The 22,908-nt window shown below is 46.1% G+C and overlaps 20 non-coding genes across 20 annotated transcripts; 13 read left to right on the top strand and 7 right to left on the bottom strand.

The window, feature by feature from the left end:
* Window positions 1-159: 159 nt before the first annotated feature.
* Window positions 160-231, bottom strand: TRNAE-UUC (transfer RNA glutamic acid (anticodon UUC)). Its single transcript has one exon. It is a non-coding gene; the product is annotated as a tRNA-Glu (tRNA).
* Window positions 232-350: 119 nt separating this feature from the next.
* On the top strand, window positions 351-423 carry TRNAM-CAU (transfer RNA methionine (anticodon CAU)). Its single transcript has one exon. It is a non-coding gene; the product is annotated as a tRNA-Met (tRNA).
* A 1,502-nt stretch (window positions 424-1,925) lies between these two features.
* TRNAE-UUC (transfer RNA glutamic acid (anticodon UUC)) lies at window positions 1,926-1,997 on the bottom strand. The gene has a single exon. It is a non-coding gene; the product is annotated as a tRNA-Glu (tRNA).
* Window positions 1,998-2,116: 119 nt separating this feature from the next.
* TRNAM-CAU (transfer RNA methionine (anticodon CAU)) lies at window positions 2,117-2,189 on the top strand. The gene has a single exon. It is a non-coding gene; the product is annotated as a tRNA-Met (tRNA).
* A 1,504-nt stretch (window positions 2,190-3,693) lies between these two features.
* On the bottom strand, window positions 3,694-3,765 carry TRNAE-UUC (transfer RNA glutamic acid (anticodon UUC)). The gene has a single exon. It is a non-coding gene; the product is annotated as a tRNA-Glu (tRNA).
* A 119-nt stretch (window positions 3,766-3,884) lies between these two features.
* Window positions 3,885-3,957, top strand: TRNAM-CAU (transfer RNA methionine (anticodon CAU)). Its single transcript has one exon. It is a non-coding gene; the product is annotated as a tRNA-Met (tRNA).
* Window positions 3,958-5,650: 1,693 nt separating this feature from the next.
* Window positions 5,651-5,723, top strand: TRNAM-CAU (transfer RNA methionine (anticodon CAU)). Its single transcript has one exon. It is a non-coding gene; the product is annotated as a tRNA-Met (tRNA).
* Window positions 5,724-7,417: 1,694 nt separating this feature from the next.
* On the top strand, window positions 7,418-7,490 carry TRNAM-CAU (transfer RNA methionine (anticodon CAU)). Its single transcript has one exon. It is a non-coding gene; the product is annotated as a tRNA-Met (tRNA).
* Window positions 7,491-8,991: 1,501 nt separating this feature from the next.
* Window positions 8,992-9,063, bottom strand: TRNAE-UUC (transfer RNA glutamic acid (anticodon UUC)). The gene has a single exon. It is a non-coding gene; the product is annotated as a tRNA-Glu (tRNA).
* Window positions 9,064-9,182: 119 nt separating this feature from the next.
* On the top strand, window positions 9,183-9,255 carry TRNAM-CAU (transfer RNA methionine (anticodon CAU)). Its single transcript has one exon. It is a non-coding gene; the product is annotated as a tRNA-Met (tRNA).
* A 1,504-nt stretch (window positions 9,256-10,759) lies between these two features.
* Window positions 10,760-10,831, bottom strand: TRNAE-UUC (transfer RNA glutamic acid (anticodon UUC)). The gene has a single exon. It is a non-coding gene; the product is annotated as a tRNA-Glu (tRNA).
* A 119-nt stretch (window positions 10,832-10,950) lies between these two features.
* Window positions 10,951-11,023, top strand: TRNAM-CAU (transfer RNA methionine (anticodon CAU)). Its single transcript has one exon. It is a non-coding gene; the product is annotated as a tRNA-Met (tRNA).
* Window positions 11,024-12,716: 1,693 nt separating this feature from the next.
* On the top strand, window positions 12,717-12,789 carry TRNAM-CAU (transfer RNA methionine (anticodon CAU)). The gene has a single exon. It is a non-coding gene; the product is annotated as a tRNA-Met (tRNA).
* Window positions 12,790-14,482: 1,693 nt separating this feature from the next.
* On the top strand, window positions 14,483-14,555 carry TRNAM-CAU (transfer RNA methionine (anticodon CAU)). The gene has a single exon. It is a non-coding gene; the product is annotated as a tRNA-Met (tRNA).
* A 1,502-nt stretch (window positions 14,556-16,057) lies between these two features.
* Window positions 16,058-16,129, bottom strand: TRNAE-UUC (transfer RNA glutamic acid (anticodon UUC)). Its single transcript has one exon. It is a non-coding gene; the product is annotated as a tRNA-Glu (tRNA).
* Window positions 16,130-16,248: 119 nt separating this feature from the next.
* Window positions 16,249-16,321, top strand: TRNAM-CAU (transfer RNA methionine (anticodon CAU)). Its single transcript has one exon. It is a non-coding gene; the product is annotated as a tRNA-Met (tRNA).
* A 1,695-nt stretch (window positions 16,322-18,016) lies between these two features.
* On the top strand, window positions 18,017-18,089 carry TRNAM-CAU (transfer RNA methionine (anticodon CAU)). The gene has a single exon. It is a non-coding gene; the product is annotated as a tRNA-Met (tRNA).
* Window positions 18,090-19,589: 1,500 nt separating this feature from the next.
* TRNAE-UUC (transfer RNA glutamic acid (anticodon UUC)) lies at window positions 19,590-19,661 on the bottom strand. Its single transcript has one exon. It is a non-coding gene; the product is annotated as a tRNA-Glu (tRNA).
* Window positions 19,662-19,780: 119 nt separating this feature from the next.
* Window positions 19,781-19,853, top strand: TRNAM-CAU (transfer RNA methionine (anticodon CAU)). The gene has a single exon. It is a non-coding gene; the product is annotated as a tRNA-Met (tRNA).
* A 2,882-nt stretch (window positions 19,854-22,735) lies between these two features.
* On the top strand, window positions 22,736-22,808 carry TRNAM-CAU (transfer RNA methionine (anticodon CAU)). Its single transcript has one exon. It is a non-coding gene; the product is annotated as a tRNA-Met (tRNA).
* The last annotated feature ends 100 nt before the right edge of the window (window positions 22,809-22,908 follow it).

The following is a 22,908-nucleotide window of genomic DNA, read 5'->3' as shown; positions in this document are numbered from 1 at the left end:
AAGCAGTTGGAAGTAAAGCACTAGGGGTTGTTGAAGCAGAGCATGTATGTTGCGTTGCTTGGTACTTTGCCAACAAGGGAATGATTTGAGGTTGCAAGGGGAAAAGAGTTTGGCAGGTTTAAGCAGCAGGAGCAAGCGTGTCACTAAAATGTCTTGCATTTCCCATACCGGGAGTCGAACCCGGGCCGCCTGGGTGAAAACCAGGAATCCTAACCGCTAGACCATATGGGAAAACTGCCAAGGCTGCTGTGGGAGAAATAGAGAAAACCAAAGCGAGAAGAAAACTAGCACCGCCATGGTCTTCCAAGCGTGGTGGGCAGGGAGGACAAGTGCCCATCTTCCAGCATGCAGCCTCGTTAGCGCAGTAGGTAGCACGTCAGTCTCATAATCTGAAGGTCGTGAGTTCGATCCTCACACGGGGCACTCTTCTCTAGGCTTTTTCTGCCACTTGGAGTCCTTAATGGCTGAAAGCCGCTACTCTGCATCTTTCAAGCTTTGCAAGAAGCCATATCCAGGGAAAAGTCATCAGCAGCTCAAGCTTTCAAAGCTCCTTTGCCCTCCACCATTTTCCTCAGGAGCCGAAATCGCCAACTCTGCATCTAACAGAGCTTGCAACATACACTGTCTACTCACCCTGGAAAAAAACACATGCATTTTCTACACATCCACCATGTCACGGGCTTCACTCCCTTTCATCACACAGAAAGAAAACAGAACAGAGGATCCAAAAGGGCTTTTACAAAGGTGTGAAAAATGGGAAAAGTCCCCACCTTGTTGTCCTCCCTGATTTCAAAACGCCTTCTTTGCCTTTGAACAGCACGGGTACTTTAACTTCCCCCTTTCGCCGCTTTTCCTCACTGCATGATTACCGGTGGGAAATGATTTGTGCATGGATTTGGCTTCCTTGGAAAGAAGCCCAAAAGAAATAGCATTCCCTCCTATCTTTACCCGCAAACGTTGGACTCCCAGCCTTGACGTGGATTAGGCCCTTTTTAGCAACTGTGGGAAACTGGAGAAGGACCGCTTCTGAAATGGGCATTGAGAGTGTTTGCTTCACTTTGCTATGTTTCAAAGGCTTTTTAATAGTGTCTCTCAGCATCTTATAGAAGGAGTGGCGAAAAGCGGAAGAAAAGCAGCAACCTCTTTGAAATGAAAGGCCAGATTTCCAAAAGCAATTTCATATCAAGCCCAATAAGGCTTGTTGAAAGCAAGCACATGTGCCCCATTGCTCAGCACTTGGACAAGACAGGGAATGAAATTGAAGAGACAGAGAGGAATGTAAAGAGTTTTGGGGGTTTTTTTTTCAAAAAAAAGTGAAAGATCTTTCTGGTCCTTCTCAGTTTCACCCTTTTCTCTTGGCACATGAAAAGCCGAGGCTCTTTGGCTTTGCCTTTAGTTCATGGTTTGCTCTCAGCGTATGATAACCACTGTGGATGTTGTTTCTTTGTAAGAATGTGCAATGATTTGTTTCTGTTTTATCTGCGGCACCAAAACTGGGTCCACCAGTCCTGCCATAGTGTAGGCCTTTGTTTTGTTTTGTTTTCCTTCCATGAAGGCAAGGTGGGGACGGAATATTCTTAATGTCGCCTGGGGTTTTCTTCGTTGATTTCATTGGGTTTTTATGACCGGTCAGTGATGACTGTGAGTGTTTGCAAGTTTTTAGTCTTCGCATGTCTTTCGACTCTTTGATAAATTGTCCTCAAAATGAGCGTAGAGAGAGGGAGGCAAAGCAGCAAGACCCGCTGGACTATGCGGGCAGATTTGTAAAGCAGTTGGAAGTAAAGCACTAGGGGTTGTTGAAGCAGAGCATGTATGTTGCGTTGCTTGGTACTTTGCACACAAGGGAATGATTTCAGGTTGCAAGGGGAAAAGAGTTTGGCAGGTTTAAGCAGCAGGAGCAAGCGTGTCACTAAAATATCTTGCATTTCCCATACCGGGAGTCGAACCCGGGCCGCCTGGGTGAAAACCAGGAATCCTAACCGCTAGACCATATGGGAAAACTGCCAAGGCTGCTGTGGGAGAAATAGAGAAAACCAAAGCGAGAAGAAAACTAGCACCGCCATGGTCTTCCAAGCGTGGTGGGCAGGGGGGACAAGTGCCCATCTTCCAGCACGCAGCCTCGTTAGCGCAGTAGGTAGCGCGTCAGGCTCATAATCTGAAGGTCGTGAGTTCGATCCTCACACCTGGCACTCTTCTCTAGGCTTTTTCTGCCACTTGGAGTCCTTAATGGCTGAAAGCCGCTACTCTGCATCTTTCAAGCTTTGCAAGAAGCCATATCCAGGGAAAAGTCATCAGCAGCTCAAGCTTTCAAAGCTCCTTTGCCCTCCACCATTTTCCTCAGGAGCCGAAATCGCCAACTCTGCATCTAACAGAGCTTGCAACATACACTGTCTACTCACCCTGGAAAAAAACACATGCATTTTCCACACACCCACCATGTCACGGGCTTCACTCCCTTTCATCACACAGAAAGAAAACAGAACAGAGGATCCAAAAGGGCTTTTACAAAGGTGTGAAAAATGGGAAAAGTCCCCACCTTGTTGTCCTCCCTGATTTCAAAACGCTTTCTTTGCCTTTGAACAGCACGGGTACTTTAACTTCCCCCTTTCGCCGCTTTTCCTCACTGCATGATTACCGGTGGGAAATGATTTGTGCATGGATTTGGCTTCCTTGGAAAGAAGCCCAAAAGAAAAAGCATTCCCTCCTATCTTTACCCGCAAACGTTGGACTCCCAGCCTTGACGTGGATTAGGCCCTTTTTAGCAACTGTGGGAAACTGGAGAAGGACCGCTTCTGAAATGGGCATTGAGTGTTTTTGCTTCACTTTGCTATGTTTCAAAGGCTTTTTAATAGTGTCTCTCAGCATCTTATAGAAGGAGTGGCGAAAAGCGGAAGAAAAGCAGCAACCTCTTTGAAATGAAAGGCCAGATTTCCAAAAGCAATTTCATATCAAGCCCAATAAGGATTGTTGAAAGCAAGCACATGTGCCCCATTGATCAGCACTTGGACAAGACAGGGAATGAAATTGAAGAGACAGAGAGGAATGTAAAGAGTTTTTGGTTTTTTTTTTTTCAAAAAAAGAGTGAAAGATCTTTCTGGTCCTTCTCAGTTTCACCCTTTTCTCTTGGCACATGAAAAGCCGAGGCTCTTTGGCTTTGCCTTTAGTTCATGGTTTGCTCTCAGCGTATGATAACCACTGTGGATGTTGTTTCTTTGTAAGAATGTGCAATGATTTGTTTCTGTTTTATCTGCGGCACCAAAACTGGGTCCACCAGTCCTGCCATAGTGTAGGCCTTTGTTTTGTTTTGTTTTCCTTCCATGAAGGCAAGGTGGGGACGGAATATTCTTAATGTCGCCTGGGGTTTTCTTCGTTGATTTCATTGGGTTTTTATGACCGGTCAGTGATGACTGTGAGTGTTTGCAAGTTTTTAGTGTTCGCATGTCTTTCGACTCTTTGATAAATTGTCCTCAAAATGAGCGTAGAGAGAGGGAGGCAAAGCAGCAAGACCCGCTGGACTATGCGGGCAGATTTGTAAAGCAGTTGGAAGTAAAGCACTAGGGGTTGTTGAAGCAGAGCATGTATGTTGCGTTGCTTGGTACTTTGCCAACAAGGGAATGATTTGAGGTTGCAAGGGGAAAAGAGTTTGGCAGGTTTAAGCAGCAGGAGCAAGCGTGTCACTAAAATGTCTTGCATTTCCCATACCGGGAGTCGAACCCGGGCCGCCTGGGTGAAAACCAGGAATCCTAACCGCTAGACCATATGGGAAAACTGCCAAGGCTGCTGTGGGAGAAATAGAGAAAACCAAAGCGAGAAGAAAACTAGCACCGCCATGGTCTTCCAAGCGTGGTGGGCAGGGGGGACAAGTGCCCATCTTCCAGCACGCAGCCTCGTTAGCGCAGTAGGTAGCGCGTCAGTCTCATAATCTGAAGGTCGTGAGTTCGATCCTCACACGGGGGACTCTTCTCTAGGCTTTTTCTGCCACTTGGAGTCCTTAATGGCTGAAAGCCGCTACTCTGCATCTTTCAAGCTTTGCAAGAAGCCATATCCAGGGAAAAGTCATCAGCAGCTCAAGCTTTCAAAGCTCCTTTGCCCTCCACCATTTTCCTCAGGAGCCGAAATCGCCAACTCTGCATCTAACAGAGCTTGCAACATACACTGTCTACTCACCCTGGAAAAAAACACATGCATTTTCCACACATCCACCATGTCACGGGCTTCACTCCCTTTCATCACACAGAAAGAAAACAGAACAGAGGATCCAAAAGGGCTTTTACAAATGTGGGAAAAATGGGAAAAGTCCCCACCTTGTTGTCCTCCCTGATTTCAAAACGCCTTCTTTGCCTTTGAACAGCACGGGTACTTTAACTTCCCCCTTTCGCCGCTTTTCCTCACTGCATGATTACCGGTGGGAAATGATTTGTGCATGGATTTGGCTTCCTTGGAAAGAAGCCCAAAAGAAATAGCATTCCCTCCTATCTTTACCCGCAAACGTTGGACTCCCAGCCTTGACGTGGATTAGGCCCTTTTTAGCAACTGTGGGAAACTGGAGAAGGACCGCTTCTGAAATGGGCATTGAGTGTTTTTGCTTCACTTTGCTATGTTTCAAAGGCTTTTTAATAGTGTCTCTCAGCATCTTATAGAAGGAGTGGCGAAAAGCGGAAGAAAAGCAGCAACCTCTTTGAAATGAAAGGCCAGATTTCCAAAAGCAATTTCATATCAAGCCCAATAAGGCTTGTTGAAAGCAAGCACATGTGCCCCATTGCTCAGCACTTGGACAAGACAGGGAATGAAATTGAAGAGACAGAGAGGAATGTAAAGAGTTTTTGGGTTTTTTTTTTCAAAAAAGAGTGAAAGATCTTTCTGGTCCTTCTCAGTTTCACCCTTTTCTCTTGGCACATGAAAAGCCGAGGCTCTTTGGCTTTGCCTTTAGTTCATGGTTTGCTCTCAGCGTATGATAACCACTGTGGATGTTGTTTCTTTTTAGGAATGTGCAATGATTTGTTTCTGTTTTATCTGCGGCACCAAAACTGGGTCCACCAGTCCTGCCATAGTGTAGGCCTTTGTTTTGTTTTGTTTTCCTTCCATGAAGGCAAGGTGGGGACGGAATATTCTTAATGTCGCCTGGGGTTTTCTTCGTTGATTTCATTGGGTTTTTATGACCGGTCAGTGATGACTGTGAGTGTTTGCAAGTTTTTAGTCTTCGCATGTCTTTCGACTCTTTGATAAATTGTCCTCAAAATGAGCGTAGAAAGAGGGAGGCAAAGCAGCAAGACCCGCTGGACTATGCGGGCAGATTTGTAAAGCAGTTGGAAGTAAAGCACTAGGGGTTGTTGAAGCAGAGCATGTATGTTGCGTTGCTTGGTACTTTGCCAACAAGGGAATGATTTGAGGTTGCAAGGGGAAAAGAGTTTGGCAGGTTTAAGTAGCAGGAGCAAGCGTGTCACTAAAATGTCTTGCATTTACCATACCGGGAGTCAAACCCGGGCCGCCTGGGTGAAAACTAGGAATCCTAAGCGCTAGACCATATGGGAAAACTGCCAAGGCTGCTGTGGGAGAAATAAAGAAAACCAAAGCGAGAAGAAAACTAGCACCGCCATGGTCTTCCAAGCGTGGTGGGCAGGGGGGACAAGTGCCCATCTTCCAGCACGCAGCCTCGTTAGCGCAGTAGGTAGCGCGTCGGTCTCATAATCTGAAGGTCGTGAGTTCGATCCTCACACGAGGCACTCTTCTCTAGGCTTTTTCTGCCACTTGGAGTCCTTAATGGCTGAAAGCCGCTACTCTGCATCTTTCAAGCTTTGCAAGAAGCCATATCCAGGGAAAAGTCATCAGCAGCTCAAGCTTTCAAAGCTCCTTTGCCCTCCACCATTTTCCTCAGGAGCCGAAATCGCCAACTCTGCATCTAACAGAGCTTGCAACATACACTGTCTACTCACCCTGGAAAAAAACACATGCATTTTCCACACATCCACCATGTCACGGGCTTCACTCCCTTTCATCACACAGAAAGAAAACAGAACAGAGGATCCAAAAGGGCTTTTACAAAGGTGGGAAAAATGGGAAAAGTCCCCACCTTGTTGTCCTCCCTGATTTCAAAACGCTTTCTTTGCCTTTGAATAGCACGGGTACTTTAACTTCCCCCTTTCGCCACTTTTCCTCACTGCATGATTACCGGTGGGAAATGATTTGTGCATGGATTTGGCTTCCTTGGAAAGAAGCCCAAAAGAAATAGCATTCCCTCCTATCTTTACCCGCAAACGTTGGACTCCCAGCCTTGACGTGGATTAGGCCCTTTTTAGCAACTGTGGGAAACTGGAGAAGGACCGCTTCTGAAATGGGCATTGAGTGTTTTTGCTTCACTTTGCTATGTTTCAAAGACTTTTTAATAGTGTCTCTCAGTATCTTAAAGAAGGAGTGGCGAAAAGCGGAAGAAAAGCAGCAACCTCTTTGAAATGAAAGGCCAGATTTCCAAAAGCAATTTCATATCAAGCCCAATAAGGATTGTTGAAAGCAAGCACATGTGCCCCATTGCTCAGCACTTGGACAAGACAGGGAATGAAATTGAAGAGACAGAGAGGAATGTAAAGAGTTTTTGGTTTTTTTTTTTCAAAAAAAGAGTGAAAGATCTTTCTGGTCCTTCTCAGTTTCACCCTTTTCTCTTGGCACATGAAAAGCCGAGGCTCTTTGGCTTTGCCTTTAGTTCATGGTTTGCTCTCAGCGTATGATAACCACTGTGGATGTTGTTTCTTTGTAAGAATGTGCAATGATTTGTTTCTGTTTTATCTGCGGCACCAAAACTGGGTCCACCAGTCTTGCCATAGTGTAGGCCTTTGTTTTGTTTTGTTTTCCTTCCATGAAGGCAAGGTGGGGACGGAATATTCTTAATGTCGCCTGGGGTTTTCTTCGTTGATTTCATTGGGTTTTTATGACCGGTCAGTGATGACTGTGAGTGTTTGCAAGTTTTTAGTCTTCGCATGTCTTTCGACTCTTTGATAAATTGTCCTCAAAATGAGCGTAGAGAGAGGGAGGCAAAGCAGCAAGACCCGCTGGACTATGCGGGCAGATTTGTAAAGCAGTTGGAAGTAAAGCACTAGGGGTTGTTGAAGCAGAGCATGTATGTTGCGTTGCTTGGTACTTTGCCAACAAGGGAATGATTAGAGGTTGCAAGGGGAAAAGAGTTTGGCAGGTTTAAGCAGCAGGAGCAAGCGTGTCACTAAAACATCTTGCATTTCCCATACCGGGAGTCGAACCCGAGCCGCCTGGGTGAAAACCAGGAATCCTAACCGCTAGAACAAATGGGAAAACTGCCAAGGCTGCTGTGGGAGAAATAGAGAAAACCAAAGCGAGAAGAAAACTAGCACCGCCATGGTCTTCCAAGCGTGGTGGGCAGGGGGGACAAGTGCCCATCTTCCAGCACGCAGCCTCGTTAGCGCAGTAGGTAGCGCGTCAGTCTCATAATCTGAAGGTCGTGAGTTCGATCCTCACACGGGGCACTCTTCTCTAGGCTTTTTCTGCCACTTGGAGTCCTTAATGGCTGAAAGCCGCTACTCTGCATCTTTCAAGCTTTGCAAGAAGCCATATCCAGGGAAAAGTCATCAGCAGCTCAAGCTTTCAAAGCTCCTTTGCCCTCCACCATTTTCCTCAGGAGCCGAAATCGCCAACTCTGCATCTAACAGAGCTTGCAACATACACTGTCTACTCACCCTGGAAAAAAACACATGCATTTTCTACACATCCACCATGTCACGGGCTTCACTCCCTTTCATCACACAGAAAGAAAACAGAACAGAGGATCCAAAAGGGCTTTTACAAAGGTGTGAAAAATGGGAAAAGTCCCCACCTTGTTGTCCTCCCTGATTTCAAAACGCCTTCTTTGCCTTTGAACAGCACGGGTACTTTAACTTCCCCCTTTCGCCGCTTTTCCTCACTGCATGATTACCGGTGGGAAATGATTTGTGCATGGATTTGGCTTCCTTGGAAAGAAGCCCAAAAGAAATAGCATTCCCTCCTATCTTTACCCGCAAACGTTGGACTCCCAGCCTTGACGTGGATTAGGCCCTTTTTAGCAACTGTGGGAAACTGGAGAAGGACCGCTTCTGAAATGGGCATTGAGAGTGTTTGCTTCACTTTGCTATGTTTCAAAGGCTTTTTAATAGTGTCTCTCAGCATCTTATAGAAGGAGTGGCGAAAAGCGGAAGAAAAGCAGCAACCTCTTTGAAATGAAAGGCCAGATTTCCAAAAGCAATTTCATATCAAGCCCAATAAGGCTTGTTGAAAGCAAGCACATGTGCCCCATTGCTCAGCACTTGGACAAGACAGGGAATGAAATTGAAGAGACAGAGAGGAATGTAAAGAGTTTTGGGGGTTTTTTTTCAAAAAAAAGTGAAAGATCTTTCTGGTCCTTCTCAGTTTCACCCTTTTCTCTTGGCACATGAAAAGCCGAGGCTCTTTGGCTTTGCCTTTAGTTCATGGTTTGCTCTCAGCGTATGATAACCACTGTGGATGTTGTTTCTTTGTAAGAATGTGCAATGATTTGTTTCTGTTTTATCTGCGGCACCAAAACTGGGTCCACCAGTCCTGCCATAGTGTAGGCCTTTGTTTTGTTTTGTTTTCCTTCCATGAAGGCAAGGTGGGGACGGAATATTCTTAATGTCGCCTGGGGTTTTCTTCGTTGATTTCATTGGGTTTTTATGACCGGTCAGTGATGACTGTGAGTGTTTGCAAGTTTTTAGTCTTCGCATGTCTTTCGACTCTTTGATAAATTGTCCTCAAAATGAGCGTAGAGAGAGGGAGGCAAAGCAGCAAGACCCGCTGGACTATGCGGGCAGATTTGTAAAGCAGTTGGAAGTAAAGCACTAGGGGTTGTTGAAGCAGAGCATGTATGTTGCGTTGCTTGGTACTTTGCACACAAGGGAATGATTTCAGGTTGCAAGGGGAAAAGAGTTTGGCAGGTTTAAGCAGCAGGAGCAAGCGTGTCACTAAAATATCTTGCATTTCCCATACCGGGAGTCGAACCCGGGCCGCCTGGGTGAAAACCAGGAATCCTAACCGCTAGACCATATGGGAAAACTGCCAAGGCTGCTGTGGGAGAAATAGAGAAAACCAAAGCGAGAAGAAAACTAGCACCGCCATGGTCTTCCAAGCGTGGTGGGCAGGGGGGACAAGTGCCCATCTTCCAGCACGCAGCCTCGTTAGCGCAGTAGGTAGCGCGTCAGGCTCATAATCTGAAGGTCGTGAGTTCGATCCTCACACCTGGCACTCTTCTCTAGGCTTTTTCTGCCACTTGGAGTCCTTAATGGCTGAAAGCCGCTACTCTGCATCTTTCAAGCTTTGCAAGAAGCCATATCCAGGGAAAAGTCATCAGCAGCTCAAGCTTTCAAAGCTCCTTTGCCCTCCACCATTTTCCTCAGGAGCCGAAATCGCCAACTCTGCATCTAACAGAGCTTGCAACATACACTGTCTACTCACCCTGGAAAAAAACACATGCATTTTCCACACACCCACCATGTCACGGGCTTCACTCCCTTTCATCACACAGAAAGAAAACAGAACAGAGGATCCAAAAGGGCTTTTACAAAGGTGTGAAAAATGGGAAAAGTCCCCACCTTGTTGTCCTCCCTGATTTCAAAACGCTTTCTTTGCCTTTGAACAGCACGGGTACTTTAACTTCCCCCTTTCGCCGCTTTTCCTCACTGCATGATTACCGGTGGGAAATGATTTGTGCATGGATTTGGCTTCCTTGGAAAGAAGCCCAAAAGAAAAAGCATTCCCTCCTATCTTTACCCGCAAACGTTGGACTCCCAGCCTTGACGTGGATTAGGCCCTTTTTAGCAACTGTGGGAAACTGGAGAAGGACCGCTTCTGAAATGGGCATTGAGTGTTTTTGCTTCACTTTGCTATGTTTCAAAGGCTTTTTAATAGTGTCTCTCAGCATCTTATAGAAGGAGTGGCGAAAAGCGGAAGAAAAGCAGCAACCTCTTTGAAATGAAAGGCCAGATTTCCAAAAGCAATTTCATATCAAGCCCAATAAGGATTGTTGAAAGCAAGCACATGTGCCCCATTGATCAGCACTTGGACAAGACAGGGAATGAAATTGAAGAGACAGAGAGGAATGTAAAGAGTTTTTGGTTTTTTTTTTTTCAAAAAAAGAGTGAAAGATCTTTCTGGTCCTTCTCAGTTTCACCCTTTTCTCTTGGCACATGAAAAGCCGAGGCTCTTTGGCTTTGCCTTTAGTTCATGGTTTGCTCTCAGCGTATGATAACCACTGTGGATGTTGTTTCTTTGTAAGAATGTGCAATGATTTGTTTCTGTTTTATCTGCGGCACCAAAACTGGGTCCACCAGTCCTGCCATAGTGTAGGCCTTTGTTTTGTTTTGTTTTCCTTCCATGAAGGCAAGGTGGGGACGGAATATTCTTAATGTCGCCTGGGGTTTTCTTCGTTGATTTCATTGGGTTTTTATGACCGGTCAGTGATGACTGTGAGTGTTTGCAAGTTTTTAGTGTTCGCATGTCTTTCGACTCTTTGATAAATTGTCCTCAAAATGAGCGTAGAGAGAGGGAGGCAAAGCAGCAAGACCCGCTGGACTATGCGGGCAGATTTGTAAAGCAGTTGGAAGTAAAGCACTAGGGGTTGTTGAAGCAGAGCATGTATGTTGCGTTGCTTGGTACTTTGCCAACAAGGGAATGATTTGAGGTTGCAAGGGGAAAAGAGTTTGGCAGGTTTAAGCAGCAGGAGCAAGCGTGTCACTAAAATGTCTTGCATTTCCCATACCGGGAGTCGAACCCGGGCCGCCTGGGTGAAAACCAGGAATCCTAACCGCTAGACCATATGGGAAAACTGCCAAGGCTGCTGTGGGAGAAATAGAGAAAACCAAAGCGAGAAGAAAACTAGCACCGCCATGGTCTTCCAAGCGTGGTGGGCAGGGGGGACAAGTGCCCATCTTCCAGCACGCAGCCTCGTTAGCGCAGTAGGTAGCGCGTCAGTCTCATAATCTGAAGGTCGTGAGTTCGATCCTCACACGGGGGACTCTTCTCTAGGCTTTTTCTGCCACTTGGAGTCCTTAATGGCTGAAAGCCGCTACTCTGCATCTTTCAAGCTTTGCAAGAAGCCATATCCAGGGAAAAGTCATCAGCAGCTCAAGCTTTCAAAGCTCCTTTGCCCTCCACCATTTTCCTCAGGAGCCGAAATCGCCAACTCTGCATCTAACAGAGCTTGCAACATACACTGTCTACTCACCCTGGAAAAAAACACATGCATTTTCCACACATCCACCATGTCACGGGCTTCACTCCCTTTCATCACACAGAAAGAAAACAGAACAGAGGATCCAAAAGGGCTTTTACAAATGTGGGAAAAATGGGAAAAGTCCCCACCTTGTTGTCCTCCCTGATTTCAAAACGCCTTCTTTGCCTTTGAACAGCACGGGTACTTTAACTTCCCCCTTTCGCCGCTTTTCCTCACTGCATGATTACCGGTGGGAAATGATTTGTGCATGGATTTGGCTTCCTTGGAAAGAAGCCCAAAAGAAATAGCATTCCCTCCTATCTTTACCCGCAAACGTTGGACTCCCAGCCTTGACGTGGATTAGGCCCTTTTTAGCAACTGTGGGAAACTGGAGAAGGACCGCTTCTGAAATGGGCATTGAGTGTTTTTGCTTCACTTTGCTATGTTTCAAAGGCTTTTTAATAGTGTCTCTCAGCATCTTATAGAAGGAGTGGCGAAAAGCGGAAGAAAAGCAGCAACCTCTTTGAAATGAAAGGCCAGATTTCCAAAAGCAATTTCATATCAAGCCCAATAAGGCTTGTTGAAAGCAAGCACATGTGCCCCATTGCTCAGCACTTGGACAAGACAGGGAATGAAATTGAAGAGACAGAGAGGAATGTAAAGAGTTTTTGGGTTTTTTTTTTCAAAAAAGAGTGAAAGATCTTTCTGGTCCTTCTCAGTTTCACCCTTTTCTCTTGGCACATGAAAAGCCGAGGCTCTTTGGCTTTGCCTTTAGTTCATGGTTTGCTCTCAGCGTATGATAACCACTGTGGATGTTGTTTCTTTTTAGGAATGTGCAATGATTTGTTTCTGTTTTATCTGCGGCACCAAAACTGGGTCCACCAGTCCTGCCATAGTGTAGGCCTTTGTTTTGTTTTGTTTTCCTTCCATGAAGGCAAGGTGGGGACGGAATATTCTTAATGTCGCCTGGGGTTTTCTTCGTTGATTTCATTGGGTTTTTATGACCGGTCAGTGATGACTGTGAGTGTTTGCAAGTTTTTAGTCTTCGCATGTCTTTCGACTCTTTGATAAATTGTCCTCAAAATGAGCGTAGAAAGAGGGAGGCAAAGCAGCAAGACCCGCTGGACTATGCGGGCAGATTTGTAAAGCAGTTGGAAGTAAAGCACTAGGGGTTGTTGAAGCAGAGCATGTATGTTGCGTTGCTTGGTACTTTGCCAACAAGGGAATGATTTGAGGTTGCAAGGGGAAAAGAGTTTGGCAGGTTTAAGTAGCAGGAGCAAGCGTGTCACTAAAATGTCTTGCATTTACCATACCGGGAGTCAAACCCGGGCCGCCTGGGTGAAAACTAGGAATCCTAAGCGCTAGACCATATGGGAAAACTGCCAAGGCTGCTGTGGGAGAAATAAAGAAAACCAAAGCGAGAAGAAAACTAGCACCGCCATGGTCTTCCAAGCGTGGTGGGCAGGGGGGACAAGTGCCCATCTTCCAGCACGCAGCCTCGTTAGCGCAGTAGGTAGCGCGTCGGTCTCATAATCTGAAGGTCGTGAGTTCGATCCTCACACGAGGCACTCTTCTCTAGGCTTTTTCTGCCACTTGGAGTCCTTAATGGCTGAAAGCCGCTACTCTGCATCTTTCAAGCTTTGCAAGAAGCCATATCCAGGGAAAAGTCATCAGCAGCTCAAGCTTTCAAAGCTCCTTTGCCCTCCACCATTTTCCTCAGGAGCCGAAATCGCCAACTCTGCATCTAACAGAGCTTGCAACATACACTGTCTACTCACCCTGGAAAAAACACATGCATTTTCCACACATCCACCATGTCACGGGCTTCACTCCCTTTCATCACACAGAAAGAAAACAGAACAGAGGATCCAAAAGGGCTTTTACAAAGGTGGGAAAAATGGGAAAAGTCCCCACCTTGTTGTCCTCCCTGATTTCAAAACGCTTTCTTTGCCTTTGAATAGCACGGGTACTTTAACTTCCCCCTTTCGCCACTTTTCCTCACTGCATGATTACCGGTGGGAAATGATTTGTGCATGGATTTGGCTTCCTTGGAAAGAAGCCCAAAAGAAATAGCATTCCTCCTATTCTTTACCCGCAAACGTTGGACTCCCAGCCTTGACGTGGATTAGGCCCTTTTTAGCAACTGTGGGAAACTGGAGAAGGACCGCTTCTGAAATGGGCATTGAGTGTTTTTGCTTCACTTTGCTATGTTTCAAAGACTTTTTAATAGTGTCTCTCAGTATCTTAAAGAAGGAGTGGCGAAAAGCGGAAGAAAAGCAGCAACCTCTTTGAAATGAAAGGCCAGATTTCCAAAAGCAATTTCATATCAAGCCCAATAAGGATTGTTGAAAGCAAGCACATGTGCCCCATTGCTCAGCACTTGGACAAGACAGGGAATGAAATTGAAGAGACAGAGAGGAATGTAAAGAGTTTTTGGTTTTTTTTTTTCAAAAAAAGAGTGAAAGATCTTTCTGGTCCTTCTCAGTTTCACCCTTTTCTCTTGGCACATGAAAAGCCGAGGCTCTTTGGCTTTGCCTTTAGTTCATGGTTTGCTCTCAGCGTATGATAACCACTGTGGATGTTGTTTCTTTGTAAGAATGTGCAATGATTTGTTTCTGTTTTATCTGCGGCACCAAAACTGGGTCCACCAGTCTTGCCATAGTGTAGGCCTTTGTTTTGTTTTGTTTTCCTTCCATGAAGGCAAGGTGGGGACGGAATATTCTTAATGTCGCCTGGGGTTTTCTTCGTTGATTTCATTGGGTTTTTATGACCGGTCAGTGATGACTGTGAGTGTTTGCAAGTTTTTAGTCTTCGCATGTCTTTCGACTCTTTGATAAATTGTCCTCAAAATGAGCGTAGAGAGAGGGAGGCAAAGCAGCAAGACCCGCTGGACTATGCGGGCAGATTTGTAAAGCAGTTGGAAGTAAAGCACTAGGGGTTGTTGAAGCAGAGCATGTATGTTGCGTTGCTTGGTACTTTGCCAACAAGGGAATGATTAGAGGTTGCAAGGGGAAAAGAGTTTGGCAGGTTTAAGCAGCAGGAGCAAGCGTGTCACTAAAACATCTTGCATTTCCCATACCGGGAGTCGAACCCGAGCCGCCTGGGTGAAAACCAGGAATCCTAACCGCTAGAACAAATGGGAAAACTGCCAAGGCTGCTGTGGGAGAAATAGAGAAAACCAAAGCGAGAAGAAAACTAGCACCGCCATGGTCTTCCAAGCGTGGTGGGCAGGGGGGACAAGTGCCCATCTTCCAGCACGCAGCCTCGTTAGCGCAGTAGGTAGCGCGTCAGTCTCATAATCTGAAGGTCGTGAGTTCGATCCTCACACGGGGCACTCTTCTCTAGGCTTTTTCTGCCACTTGGAGTCCTTAATGGCTGAAAGCCGCTACTCTGCATCTTTCAAGCTTTGCAAGAAGCCGTATCCAGGGAAAAGTCATCAGCAGCTCAAGCTTTCAAAGCTCCTTTGCCCTCCACCATTTTCCTCAGGAGCCGAAATCGCCAACTCTGCATCTAACAGAGCTTGCAACATACACTGTCTACTCACCCTGGAAAAAAACACATGCATTTTCCACACATCCACCATGTCACGGGCTTCACTCCCTTTCATCACACAGAAAGAAAACAGAACAGAGGATCCAAAAGGGCTTTTACAAAGGTGGGAAAAATGGAAAAAGTCCCCACCTTGTTGTCCTCCCTGATTTCAAAACGCCTTCTTTGCCTTTGAACAGCACGGGTACTTTAACTTCCCCCTTTCGCCGCTTTTCCTCACTGCATGATTACCGGTGGGAAATGATTTGTGCATGGATTTGGCTTCCTTGGAAAGAAGCCCAAAAGAAATAGCATTCCCTCGTATCTTTACCCGCAAACGTTGGACTCCCAGCCTTGACGTGGATTAGGCCCTTTTTAGCAACTGTGGGAAACTGGAGAAGGACCGCTTCTGAAATGGGCATTGAGAGTGTTTGCTTCACTTTGCTATGTTTCAAAGGCTTTTTAATAGTGTCTCTCAGCATCTTATAGAAGGAGTGGCGAAAAGCGGAAGAAAAGCAGCAACCTCTTTGAAATGAAAGGCCAGATTTCCAAAAGCAATTTCATATCAAGCCCAATAAGGCTTGTTGAAAGCAAGCACATGTGCCCCATTGCTCAGCACTTGGACAAGACAGGGAATGAAATTGAAGAGACAGAGAGGAATGTAAAGAGTTTTGGTTTTTTTTTTTCAAAAAAAGAGTGAAAGATCTTTCTGGTCCTTCTCAGTTTCACCCTTTTCTCTTGGCACATGAAAAGCCGAGGCTCTTTGGCTTTGCCTTTAGTTCATGGTTTGCTCTCAGCGTATGATAACCACTGTGGATGTTGTTTCTTTGTAAGAATGTGCAATGATTTGTTTCTGTTTTATCTGCGGCACCAAAACTGGGTCCACCAGTCCTGCCATAGTGTAGGCCTTTGTTTTGTTTTGTTTTCCTTCCATGAAGGCAAGGTGGGGACGGAATATTCTTAATGTCGCCTGGGGTTTTCTTCGTTGATTTCATTGGGTTTTTATGACCGGTCAGTGATGACTGTGAGTGTTTGCAAGTTTTTAGTGTTCGCATGTCTTTCGACTCTTTGATAAATTGTCCTCAAAATGAGCGTAGAGAGAGGGAGGCAAAGCAGCAAGACCCGCTGGACTATGCGGGCAGATTTGTAAAGCAGTTGGAAGTAAAGCACTAGGGGTTGTTGAAGCAGAGCATGTATGTTGCGTTGCTTGGTACTTTGCCAACAAGGGAATGATTTGAGGTTGCAAGGGGAAAAGAGTTTGGCAGGTTTAAGCAGCAGGAGCAAGCGTGTCACTAAAATGTCTTGCATTTCCCATACCGGGAGTCGAACCCGGGCCGCCTGGGTGAAAACCAGGAATCCTAACCGCTAGACCATATGGGAAAACTGCCAAGGCTGCTGTGGGAGAAATAGAGAAAACCAAAGCGAGAAGAAAACTAGCACCGCCATGGTCTTCCAAGCGTGGTGGGCAGGTGGGACAAGTGCCCATCTTCCAGCACGCAGCCTCGTTGGCGCAGTATGTAGCACGTCAGTCTCATAATCTGAAGGTCGTGAGTTCGATCCTCGCACGGGGCACTCTTCTCTAGGCTTTTTCTGCCACTTGGAGTCCTTAATGGCTGAAAGCCGCTACTCTGCATCTTTCAAGCTTTGCAAGAAGCCATATCCAGGGAAAAGTCATCAGCAGCTCAAGCTTTCAAAGCTCCTTTGCCCTCCACCATTTTCCTCAGGAGCCGAAATCGCCAACTCTGCATCTAACAGAGCTTGCAACATACACTGTCTACTCACCCTGGAAAAAAACACATGCATTTTCCACACATCCACCATGTCACGGGCTTCACTCCCTTTCATCACACAGAAAGAAAACAGAACAGAGGATCCAAAAGGGCTTTTACAAAGGTGGGAAAAATGGGAAAAGTCCCCACCTTGTTGTCCTCCCTGATTTCAAAACGCCTTCTTTGCCTTTGAACAGCACGGGTATTTTAACTTCCCCCTTTCGCCGCTTTTCCTCACTGCATGATTACCGGTGGGAAATGATTTGTGCATGGATTTGGCTTCCTTGGAAAGAAGCCCAAAAGAAATAGCATTCCCTCCTATCTTTACCCGCAAACGTTGGACTCCCAGCCTTGACGTGGATTAGGCCCTTTTTAGCAACTGTGGGAAACTGGAGAAGGACCGCTTCTGAAATGGGCATTGAGTGTTTTTGCTTCACTTTTCTATGTTTCAAAGGCTTTTTAATAGTGTCTCTCAGCATCTTATAGAAGGAGTGGCGAAAAGCGGAAGAAAAGCAGCAACCTCTTTGAAATGAAAGGCCAGATTTCCAAAAGCAATTTCATATCAAGCCCAATAAGGCTTGTTGAAAGCAAGCACATGTGCCCCATTGCTCAGCACTTGGACAAGACAAGGAATGAAATTGAAGAGACAGAGAGGAATGTAAAGAGTTTTTGGTTTTTTTTTTTTCAAAAAAAGAGTGAAAGATCTTTCTGGTCCTTCTCAGTTTCACCATTTTCTCTTGGCACATGAAAAGCCGAGGCTCTTTGGCTTTGCCTTTAGTTCATGGTTTGCTCTCAGCGTATGATAACCACTGTGGATGTTGTTTCTTTGTAAGAATGTGCAATGATTTGTTTCTGTTTTATCTGCGGCACCAAAACTGGGTCCACCAGTCCTGCCATAGTGTAGGCCTTTGTTTTGTTTTGTTTTCCTTCCATGAAGGCAAGGTGGGGACGGAATATTCTTTATGTCGCCTGGGGTTTTCTTCGTTGATTTCATTGGGTTTTTATGACCGGTCAGTGATGACTGTGAGTGTTTGCAAGTTTTTAGTCTTCGCATGTCTTTCGACTCTTTGATAAATTGTCCTCAAAATGAGCGTAGAGAGAGGGAGGCAAAGCAGCAAGACCCGCTGGACTATGCGGGCAGATTTGTAAAGCAGTTGGAAGTAAAGCACTAGGGGTTGTTGAAGCAGAGCATGTATGTTGCGTTGCTTGGTACTTTGCCAACAAGGGAATGATTAGAGGTTGCAAGGGGAAAAGAGTTTGGCAGGTTTAAGCAGCAGGAGCAAGCGTGTCACTAAAACATCTTGCATTTCCCATACCGGGAGTCGAACCCGAGCCGCCTGGGTGAAAACCAGGAATCCTAACCGCTAGAACAAATGGGAAAACTGCCAAGGCTGCTGTGGGAGAAATAGAGAAAACCAAAGCGAGAAGAAAACTAGCACCGCCATGGTCTTCCAAGCGTGGTGGGCAGGGGGGACAAGTGCCCATCTTCCAGCACGCAGCCTCGTTAGCGCAGTAGGTAGCGCGTCAGGCTCATAATCTGAAGGTCGTGAGTTCGATCCTCACACGGGGCACTCTTCTCTAGGCTTTTTCTGCCACTTGGAGTCCTTAATGGCTGAAAGCCGCTACTCTGCATCTTTCAAGCTTTGCAAGAAGCCGTATCCAGGGAAAAGTCATCAGCAGCTCAAGCTTTCAAAGCTCCTTTGCCCTCCACCATTTTCCTCAGGAGCCGAAATCGCCAACTCTGCATCTAACAGAGCTTGCAACATACACTGTCTACTCACCCTGGAAAAAAACACATGCATTTTCCACACATCCACCATGTCACGGGCTTCACTCCCTTTCATCACACAGAAAGAAAACAGAACAGAGGATCCAAAAGGGCTTTTACAAAGGTGGGAAAAATGGAAAAAGTCCCCACCTTGTTGTCCTCCCTGATTTCAAAACGCCTTCTTTGCCTTTGAACAGCACGGGTACTTTAACTTCCCCCTTTCGCCGCTTTTCCTCACTGCATGATTACCGGTGGGAAATGATTTGTGCATGGATTTGGCTTCCTTGGAAAGAAGCCCAAAAGAAATAGCATTCCCTCGTATCTTTTCCCGCAAACGTTGGACTCCAGCCTTGACGTGGATTAGGCCCTTTTTAGCAACTGTGGGAAACTGGAGAAGGACCGCTTCTGAAATGGGCATTGAGAGTGTTTGCTTCACTTTGCTATGTTTCAAAGGCTTTTTAATAGTGTCTCTCAGCATCTTATAGAAGGAGTGGCGAAAAGCGGAAGAAAAGCAGCAACCTCTTTGAAATGAAAGGCCAGATTTCCAAAAGCAATTTCATATCAAGCCCAATAAGGCTTGTTGAAAGCAAGCACATGTGCCCCATTGCTCAGCACTTGGACAAGACAGGGAATGAAATTGAAGAGACAGAGAGGAATGTAAAGAGTTTGGTTTTTTTTTTTCAAAAAAAGAGTGAAAGATCTTTCTGGTCCTTCTCAGTTTCACCCTTTTCTCTTGGCACATGAAAAGCCGAGGCTCTTTGGCTTTGCCTTTAGTTCATGGTTTGCTCTCAGCGTATGATAACCACTGTGGATGTTGTTTCTTTGTAAGAATGTGCAATGATTTGTTTCTGTTTTATCTGCGGCACCAAAACTGGGTCCACCAGTCCTGCCATAGTGTAGGCCTTTGTTTTGTTTTGTTTTCCTTCCATGAAGGCAAGGTGGGGACGGAATATTCTTAATGTCGCCTGGGGTTTTCTTCATTGATTTCATTGGGTTTTTTATACCGGTCAGTGATGACTGTGAGTGTTTGCAAGTTTTTAGTGTTCGCATGTCTTTCGACTCTTTGATAAATTGTCCTCAAAATGAGCGTAGAGAGAGGGAGGCAAAGCAGCAAGACCCGCTGGACTATGCGGGCAGATTTGTAAAGCAGTTGGAAGTAAAGCACTAGGGGTTGTTGAAGCAGAGCATGTATGTTGCGTTGCTTGGTACTTTGCCAACAAGGGAATGATTTGAGGTTGCAAGGGGAAAAGAGTTTGGCAGGTTTAAGCAGCAGGAGCAAGCGTGTCACTAAAATGTCTTGCATTTCCCATACCGGGAGTCGAACCCGGGCCGCCTGGGTGAAAACCAGGAATCCTAACCGCTAGACCATATGGGAAAACTGCCAAGGCTGCTGTGGGAGAAATAGAGAAAACCAAAGCGAGAAGAAAACTAGCACCGCCATGGTCTTCCAAGCGTGGTGGGCAGGTGGGACAAGTGCCCATCTTCCAGCACGCAGCCTCGTTGGCGCAGTATGTAGCACGTCAGTCTCATAATCTGAAGGTCGTGAGTTCGATCCTCGCACGGGGCACTCTTCTCTAGGCTTTTTCTGCCACTTGGAGTCCTTAATGGCTGAAAGCCGCTACTCTGCATCTTTCAAGCTTTGCAAGAAGCCATATCCAGGGAAAAGTCATCAGCAGCTCAAGCTTTCAAAGCTCCTTTGCCCTCCACCATTTTCCTCAGGAGCCGAAATCGCCAACTCTGCATCTAACAGAGCTTGCAACATACACTGTCTACTCACCCTGGAAAAAAACACATGCATTTTCCACACATCCACCATGTCACGGGCTTCACTCCCTTTCATCACACAGAAAGAAAACAGAACAGAGGATCCAAAAGGGCTTTTACAAAGGTGGGAAAAATGGGAAAAGTCCCCACCTTGTTGTCCTCCCTGATTTCAAAACGCCTTCTTTGCCTTTGAACAGCACGGGTATTTTAACTTCCCCCTTTCGCCGCTTTTCCTCACTGCATGATTACCGGTGGGAAATGATTTGTGCATGGATTTGGCTTCCTTGGAAAGAAGCCCAAAAGAAATAGCATTCCCTCCTATCTTTACCCGCAAACGTTGGACTCCCAGCCTTGACGTGGATTAGGCCCTTTTTAGCAACTGTGGGAAACTGGAGAAGGACCGCTTCTGAAATGGGCATTGAGTGTTTTTGCTTCACTTTTCTATGTTTCAAAGGCTTTTTAATAGTGTCTCTCAGCATCTTATAGAAGGAGTGGCGAAAAGCGGAAGAAAAGCAGCAACCTCTTTGAAATGAAAGGCCAGATTTCCAAAAGCAATTTCATATCAAGCCCAATAAGGCTTGTTGAAAGCAAGCACATGTGCCCCATTGCTCAGCACTTGGACAAGACAGGGAATGAAATTGAAGAGACAGAGAGGAATGTAAAGAGTTTTTGGTTTTTTTTTTTTCAAAAAAAGAGTGAAAGATCTTTCTGGTCCTTCTCAGTTTCACCCTTTTCTCTTGGCACATGAAAAGCCGAGGCTCTTTGGCTTTGCCTTTAGTTCATGGTTTGCTCTCAGCGTATGATAACCACTGTGGATGTTGTTTCTTTGTAAGAATGTGCAATGATTTGTTTCTGTTTTATCTGCGGCACCAAAACTGGGTCCACCAGTCCTGCCATAGTGTAGGCCTTTGTTTTGTTTTGTTTTCCTTCCATGAAGGCAAGGTGGGGACGGAATATTCTTAATGTCGCCTGGGGTTTTCTTCGTTGATTTCATTGGGTTTTTATGACCGGTCAGTGATGACTGTGAGTGTTTGCAAGTTTTTAGTCTTTGCATGTCTTTCGACTCTTTGATAAATTGTCCTCAAAATGAGCGTAGAGAGAGGGAGGCAAAGCAGCAAGACCCGCTGGACTATGCGGGAAGATTTGTAAAGCAGTTGGAAGTAAAGCACTAGGGGTTGTTGAAGCAGAGCATGTATGTTGCGTTGCTTGGTACTTTGCCAACAAGGGAATGATTTGAGGTTGCAAGGGGAAAAGAGTTTGGCAGGTTTAAGCAGCAGGAGCAAGCGTGTCACTAAAATATCTTGCATTTCCCATACCGGGAGTCGAACCTGGGCCGCCTGGGTGAAAACCAGGAATCCTAACCGCTAGACCAGGGGTGGGCAAACTTTTTGACTTGAGGGCCGCAATGGGTTCATATATTGGACCCGGGGGCCGGACCAAGAGTAGATGAATGATGTGTATGTGTCATCCATAGTAAGTATAGTAATATTCCCCCATAGTAAGCATAGTAATTAATCCCCCATAGTAATTAATCCCCCATATAGTAATTAATCCCCCATATAGTAATTCATCCCCCATAGTAATTCATCCCCCATATAGTAATTCATCCCCCATAGTAATTCATCCCCCATATAGTAATTCGTCCCCCATATAGTAATTCGTCCCCCATATAGTAATTCGTCCCCCATATAGTAATTCGTCCCCCATAGTAATTCATCCCCCCTATAGTAATTCATCCCCCATATAGTAATTCATCCCCCATAGTAATTCATCCCCCATATAGTAATTCATCCCCCACATAGTAATTCATCCCCCATATTAATTCATCCCCCATATAGTAATTCATCCCCCATATAGTAAGTCCCCCATATAGTAATTCATTCCCCATATAGTAAGTCCTCCATATAGTAATTCATTCCCCATATAGTAAGTCCCCCATATAGTAATTCATTCCCCATATAGTAAGTCCCCCATATAGTAATTCATTCCCCATATAGTAAGTCCTCCATATAGTAATTCATTCCCCATATAGTAAGTCCCCCATATAGTAATTCATTCCCCATATAGTAAGTCCCCCATATAGTAATTCATTCCCCATATAGTAAGTCCCCCATATAGTAATTCATCCCCCATATAGTAAGTCCCCCCCCTGTGTCAATTCACTTACCTTTGGTCCGCGCGTTCCTCTCGTATTCCCGCGCCGTTCTGGTCTTCAGGGAGGACTGTGAGAGGAGTTCGTCACGCTGCCCCGCCTACATCCTGACAGCTGCAGAGTCCTGACGTCCGAGAGGAGGGAGGGGGGCGGCCATCCGAGAGGGGGGGCGGCCATCCGAGAGGAGAGGAGGGGAGGGGAGAGGAGGAGAGGAGGGAGGGGAGAGGAGGAGAGGAGGGAGGGGAGCGGGCGCCCTGCACACAGGAGAGCCGCATCTAAATTTGTAAAGAGCCGCGGCTTGCCGACCACTGGCCTTGCGGGAGCCTAGCTCCGCGGGCCGGATTAAAAGGTCCGCCGGGCCGTATACGGCCCGCGGGCCGTAGTTTGCCCATTGCTGCGCTAGACCATATGGGAAAACTGCCAAGGCTGCTGTGGGAGAAATAGAGAAAACCAAAGCGAGAAGAAAACTAGCACCGCCATGGTCTTCCAAGCGTGGTGGGCAGGGGGGACAAGTGCCCATCTTCCAGCACGCAGCCTCGTTAGCGCAGTAGGTAGCGCGTCAGGCTCATAATCTGAAGGTCGTGAGTTCGATCCTCACACGGGGCACTCTTCTCTAGGCTTTTTCTGCCACTTGGAGTCCTTAATGGCTGAAAGCCGCTACTCTGCATCTTTCAAGCTTTGCAAGAAGCCATATCCAGGGAAAAGT

The sequence above is a fragment of the Staurois parvus genome, unplaced genomic scaffold, assembly GCF_062004578.1.
Source record: "Staurois parvus isolate SC_StPar_1 unplaced genomic scaffold, SC_StPar_1.0 ptg000662l, whole genome shotgun sequence".
NCBI lineage: Eukaryota > Metazoa > Chordata > Amphibia > Anura > Ranidae > Staurois > Staurois parvus.
Note: the sequence above shows the minus strand (reverse complement) of the source record. Positions and strands in the feature narration are given on the sequence as shown.